Raw genomic sequence first — 6,574 nt, 5'->3', positions numbered from 1 at the left:
ACTAAATTAGACTCATTCTGCACCAATTCTTTTTAGACACTTGCTTTTACTGTGGGATACCCAGGAACCCAGTCCTACTCATGATGTTGGAAACGTGGCTCTCCAAGGCGACACCCACTGTGCATGTACAAGGCAGCTCCTATGAGCACAGTGCCTGGAGCACCCTGAGGGCAGGAACAGTGCCCTTCCCCTTTCCTATATCTTTCCCATGTTGAGAGAGAAAATTCACCATGGACAATGAGCATCCCTGAACATTCTGGGTATGCCAAGAATGCAAGGCCCTGGCCACTCTTCTCCTGGGCTGTTTCGCAGGGTTGTGTTTGCCATGAGCAGCCTTGAGAGATACAGTAACATGTAGGGCAGGCTTCTTTCCACATGCTATAAAAGTGGCAAGTCTCCCAAGTTCGGTGTTACTCTCCTGTAATGCAACGCACTGAGGGTTCTACCCATGATGGGCCTTTGCATTGCCTTTGTTGGGCGTGGGTGGCATGGGAGAACCAAAGCGATTTTATGACGCTCTGACAGCTGCTTTAGCTGTGAGTAGCAACATCCTTTGCCTCTGACCCAGGAGTCTTGTGTCTTTGGCTGGCATCCATGAAACAGCAACAGGCCAGCTTGTTAGCCTGTAGCTAGGGTAAAATCTCAGAGCCCACACTCTTCCTGCACCCCAACCCCAGGTCAGCACGGGACTGGCATGTAGGGGACTGACTGTAAGTGAGGCTTGTGCTTTTCACTCATTGATCTTGGGACCAGGCTGTCCCAGTGCAGTCTCACTCTGTACTTAGTTCTGTGGTAGCCATTTGACTCCCTGAGCCCCAGTTTTAGCCTTTGCAATGGGGATAACAATCGAGGTTCCCCAACTCACACTCCTGGCTGTTAGATTTGGAAGTTGGGGGAAGAAGACTGGTGTTCTTTGGCAATCACCAGCTGATTTCTGGCTTCTCTTGAGATAATATTAACACCAGCAAACTTGGACTCCGCCCAGACAGACTTAGGTAAGAGGAAGGAAGAACTTGCTGTCAGTGAGAAGGAGGAATGTGACCCGAGGAGACCCAGGTGGCTGTGGAGTCTTCCCTTCTGGAGGTCTACACAAGCAGGACAGGAGCTTGCATGTTTTCAGGAGGCAGGGCTGGACTAGGTGCCTCCCGGGGCTCCATTTGGAATGGGAGACACGAGACACCCACCTCCAGGAAGCCGACGGGGGTGACTTGCCCTAGTTTCTAGCCACAGATTTGGGTTTGCTATGTCAGGACAGCAGGGTGGCCCAGCAAAGGTAGATGGCAGCCAGGAACAACGTGACAGGCATGTGCCATCTCTCCCTAGGCAAGGCTGGGATTTGTCCCCAAGCAAATACCTAGCAAAGCAAGGGTGCATTCATGCATGTCACACTTAATACATCTAAAAAAATGTAACGCCATGCAAAATTGGAAAAAATTATCAGGAAGGGACAGACGATAATTTGCCTGTGCCTTCCACGACTGTGGCATCTTCGCTGCTCCCTCAGTAACTGTTGCCTGGGAACCCGCGTGCCCCTGCGCCCCTCTGCTTCCCTTCAGGGAAGACTGATTTGTGCACGTTTGCAGGCTGGATTGGAAGGTGAGAGAGAGGAGAGGTGGTGGGGAGGCTGCAGCAGCCCTGGCAAGGGGTGAGGGGGGCCTGCACCAGGGCAGGGGGGCAATGAGGGACCCTGACGAGGATGACTGCTCAGAGGGGCGCAGTAGCCGCCGGCTGTGGAGCGCCAGGGCATCCTCTCCCGCAGAGGATTCTGGGAAGGGTTGCCCCTCCCAGCCGTCGGTCCTCAGGGATGGGAGTCGGACCTGCTTCAGGAACCCAGCCTGGCTCTCACCATCCCAGACCCTCCCCACCCCCGGCCAAGGAAGGGCCTGTCACCAGGAGAAGTATGACCCTGCGTGTCTGAGTCCTCATTTCACTTGCAGCTCGGCACTAATCCAATTGCCGGCTCTAACCTAATTCCCCATTGTTGCTAGAGTCCTTTGCCGGCCGATATTAAAACTCTTTTCATTTAATTGTGCAGAAGATAGATCCTCCTCAGCCGTCAGGTGGTAAATATAGAATAGCTGATGTGTAGCTCTAATTTCTTCCCTGGCAGGCCTCCTGCAGCTCTGAGTAATTGGGGACCAAGAGGCTCTGGAAGGAAGGAGACAGGAAGGAGGGACAAGGGAGGCAGGACAGGGGGCGGGGACCTTGCCCTTGTCATGAGGTTACAAAGGGACCTGGTCAGTAAGTCCATTTCTACAGGGCCAGTCATTTCCCGAATCTCTGGTGTCACCTGGTGACAGGGGTCCTGAGATGCTGCATGACAATCAAGTGCTTCTGCACCACTGTATAGTGGGTGAGGGGCGTGGGGTTCCCCAAGTCACCAAAGAGCCCCACAGAACCACAGATTTCTGATACACAAAGACCCTTTGTGATGATCGACGGCAATCCCCTTGTTTGGTGACCACATGGTTTCCCAGCAAGGCAATGCAAGAGTGGATGACAGAGGACAGGAAACTTGATTTCCAGCCAACGGAGGTAGAAGTTGGTGGCCACCGTGTGTTCCCACAGCAAGGGAGGGACAGTGGCATTGCAGTGAGGCCCAGGAGCCATTGGCAGGCTCAGTGTCCTCTTCCATGGATCCAGCAAAGTGCAGGGTCCCAGTCTGAGCTACTGACCTCACACCTGCCCACCACGGAATAAGGAAGCATCCTAGGAAGAGCCATTGGTCACTAGATACTGATCTCTCTGGTGGCTCAGCCTCAGCTGGGGCTTCCCGGGAGCCCACAGCTTGCAGGACACCCTCATGCTCAGGGGAACATGGCAACCCCCTCAGTCTCCTGGAGGGAGGCTGCAGTCTCCTCTTGGCCACACACTCAGCAGCCGGGACCTCCGAGCTCCTCAGGCCCAATGACTGTCGGACCTGAGCTCCTGAGACTGGCCCTGCCTCCCCTGTAGGAGTCTTGCTGCCCGTCTGCTCCCTGGCCCCCTTCCTACCCGCCCCCCAGGCTAGAGGTACCGTTTCTCCTCTCAGGCTGGGGACCTCAGGCAGCCTTTCCCCCTCTTTTCCATCCTGCTTCAGAGTGATACCCAGATCCAGTGTTTCCTGGGGGCACCTGTCTCTCTCTGGAGCACTTGGGGGATTCCTGGGGCTCCATCCCCTCCTGACCCCTCCATCCAGGCCCTCTGGGTCAGCTTGTGCTCTCTGACCCCCCGCTGGGCTCTCCAAGACCTACTGCTGCCCTTCCCACTAAAACTGGGTCTGCCCCTGCCCTTTCTCTACCTGCTGAGCAGAGAGCCTTGGGGAAAGGGGAGGGGCCCTCTGACCAGGAGGTCCTAAAGCAGGTGACCATGGTGGTTTCTAAGACCCTAGCCTGGAATATCATCACCATCCTTTCCGTTAGACTTTGGGGCCAAGCTTGCTGACCTGTAGGTTACTCTCCTCTGTGGCTTCTGCATTTTCAGGACAAATAACAGCAGGGCATGTGACTGCTAGAAACGCCAGCCTAGGTGGTCCGAGTCACAAGATCCTTGCCATGTCAGGGCCAGAGTGGCCAGCATGGCTGCCCAACACTCTCTGTTCAAGGAGACAGTGAGGCGGGGGGAGGGCATGTCTGCACAGGCTCACGCCGTGACTACATCCGGGACCCTGCCTTCCTGACTCCAGGTGACTATCTGGGACCCTGGCTTCCTGACTCCAGTCTGTTCCTGTAGACTAGGCGTCCTCAAACTAAGGCCCGAGGGCCACATGTGGCCACCTAGCACATTTATCTGGCCCTCTGGGTGTTTTTGCTGCCGCTGCCTGTCCTGCTTAGCAGCCGACTCGTCCAGGGCCCACAGTGCGCACTCTCCAACAGTCTGAGGGACAGTGAACTGGCCCCCTGTTTAAAAAGTTTGAGGACCCCTGCTGTAGACAGAATGATTACCGAGAGCTTACAGTGATGGGGGTTGGGATGACAGGATGCCAGCTCCAGCTCTGCCCTCTGCCAGGTGTGTGACCTCTAGCGAGTCACCCAGCCTCTCTGGGCAGTTTCCTCATCTGCTAAAGGAGGACCTCAGTGGTGCCTGCCTCCTGAGGCAGCGTGAGAACCCACGGAGGGAACCTCTCAAAGCCCCAGCACGGCATCTTGCACGTGGTGAGTGATAACAAGCCATCACGCGCAGCTTGGCTCCACGGGGTCACAAGCTTCTCCTCGCACCACGTGAACCATAATGAGCATCAGCTATTCAAGCAACAAGCAGGCACTTAATTTACTCCCTCAGAAAATTGAAGGGTTCTGTGTCAGGGGACTATTTGGGTGACTTATCCAGAAAAAGAAGGTGGTGCAGATGTCTTTTCCCTTTCCATGGTGGTTTCCCAGCACAGCTCGGGGGCAGAAGAGTCTTTGTACTCATCTCGAGGCTGTCCCCAGGAAGCAGAAGGACCCACAAAGTCAGGTTGCTGCTGGCTCTTCTCTGGAAGGTCTGCAGAAGTCCAGGCTGCCCTGGCCCACAGCTAGCCCTAGCTCTCGGCTGCGTGGTGCATGGAGGCTGTGGGAACCCCCACTCTGCATCCCGGGGGGCTTCGGAGTGGGGACTGCACCCCATGGCTCAGGTCCTGCCAGGACTTCAAGCACGAGTGCAGATGCTTACTGGGGTGGGTGCTAGAGACTGTCTTACTCACCCAGGGTGCAAAATTTAAGGGGTGCCCCAAACTCAGTAAACAAGATAATTTTCAAAATAAAAGCTAATTTTAAAAATTCAGGATGAACAAAATATTAAACTTTTAAATAAAGGTAGCCTCTGACCCTGCGCCGGCAGGGGCCTGAGAGTGAGTGTCTCCCTGGCCTCACCCCACCCCAGCCCTGGGGCTCATTGCTCTTCCCAGACCGGCCGAGTCAGCCTCTCTGGGGATGGGATCAAGACAGGAATATTTGGCAAAAGCTCTCAGGTCACTCTGCTGTGCAGAGGGCTGTGCACTCCTGCTTGGGAAGAAGTAACGAATGAAGGTCTGAGGGTTGCGGAGAAGGATGGGAGATGCCTCGTGGTCCCCTGACAAGGGGACTGTGATGTTGCAGAGTTATGCACAGACAGACAGGAGGGACCTCATGTGCCCAGGTGACTGGCATTCTGCTTTCCCTCCCCCATTGCTTTGAGGCTTTCTCTGTGGACTTTCTTTTAGAATTCAGAAACTCTAGAACGATTGATTGACCAATACAGCAAATTAACTTGCTCTGTCTTTGAGCAACCTCTTTTCTGCTATTTCTGAGTCTGGGAAACTGGGGTTCTTCTTTCTGCTCACCCACACCCTGTGCGGACTTCTAGCCTCGCTCATGTCTGCCTCTCCCCCGAGAAGCCCTCCCTAGCACCCCCAGGCCCTTGGATCTCTCCCTCCATTCCTTCCATTAGTGCATGTTTGAGACCCTACTGTGTGTCAGGCCACAAGATGGGCATACAGGGGTGGAATAAAAATAAACTGTGTTTGGGAAGTTCGGAAGAATACCAGCATGTCATTAAGGTTAACTTTTACTAAGAGGTTTAGAATGCAAAGCCGCAATCTCTGGTCTACCTTTCTCCAATTCCAGTCTCTCCTCTGGGCCCTAATCACCCTTTAATTCTTCTGGGTGGTTCCTCTAGTACTTTGCTCCATTTTTCTCAATATATTCTTCCATGGTGTTGTTTTCATATAGCTTCTCACTTCCTGCCACAGTAAATAAGAGTGTCTCCCTCCTGCTTCTTCTCTGTCCAGTCTCTCAACATCCTTATTTTCCAATTGTTCATTGAGCTGAAGCATTGCTCAGCCCCGATGTACATTATTACTATGCCTTCTTTTTCTGGAATTAGTAGCCCCCTTTGTCATCTGCCTGATGCGTTGTGTCTATTTCTTCTAAGTGTTCCACGTCTCTGACCCTTGCCTGCCAATAATCATTCCATTCAGTCGAACACCCCATTCTCTTTCTCCCTCTGTTCTCTGTTTTTCTCCTGGACTCGTTGCTTGCTGGGCTGAGAGCTGTCCTCAGAGGACATCTGCCTTCCTCCTGAGATGCACCTGCACTGTCCTTCTATGTTAAGTTCCTCATACCTGGAATCCCTGCTCTTTCTCTTCCTTGGTTTGTTCCCTAAGAAGGGGGTCTGGGAAGCAAAATTGTCAGTCCTTTTACATCTGGAAACATCTCTACTCTCTCCTCACACTGGATTGGTGGCTTCATAGATATCCAGGGTGAAAATGCTTTTGCCACCGGCCCATTGTCTTCTGACGCCCAGAGCTGCTGGACGTGACCTGGAGCCCCTCTGATTCCGGGTCCCTTGTCACCTGGGGAGCTCCTCAGATCTCTTCATTTCCTTCTATTCCTGTGCATGCATCTTTCTTCATCCATTGTGCTGGGCACTGGGCGAGCTCTTTGATTCTAGAAACCATGTCCTTCCACCCTGGAAAATGTTTATGTGTAAATTCTTTGACAATTTCCTCTCCATTTTCTCTGTCCTCATTTTCTAGAATTCTCTTGAGTAGGATGTTGAACCCCCTAGAGTGAGCTCTGATTTTTGTTGCTCTGGTTTTTCCCCATGTCCCATATCTTTAAAAATTCTTTTTCCTCAT

The sequence above is a fragment of the Microcebus murinus genome, chromosome 9, assembly GCF_040939455.1.
Source record: "Microcebus murinus isolate Inina chromosome 9, M.murinus_Inina_mat1.0, whole genome shotgun sequence".
Taxonomy (NCBI): Eukaryota; Metazoa; Chordata; class Mammalia; order Primates; family Cheirogaleidae; genus Microcebus; species Microcebus murinus.
The sequence above is the reverse complement of the archived record's forward strand: the minus strand, read 5'-3'. Positions refer to the sequence as shown.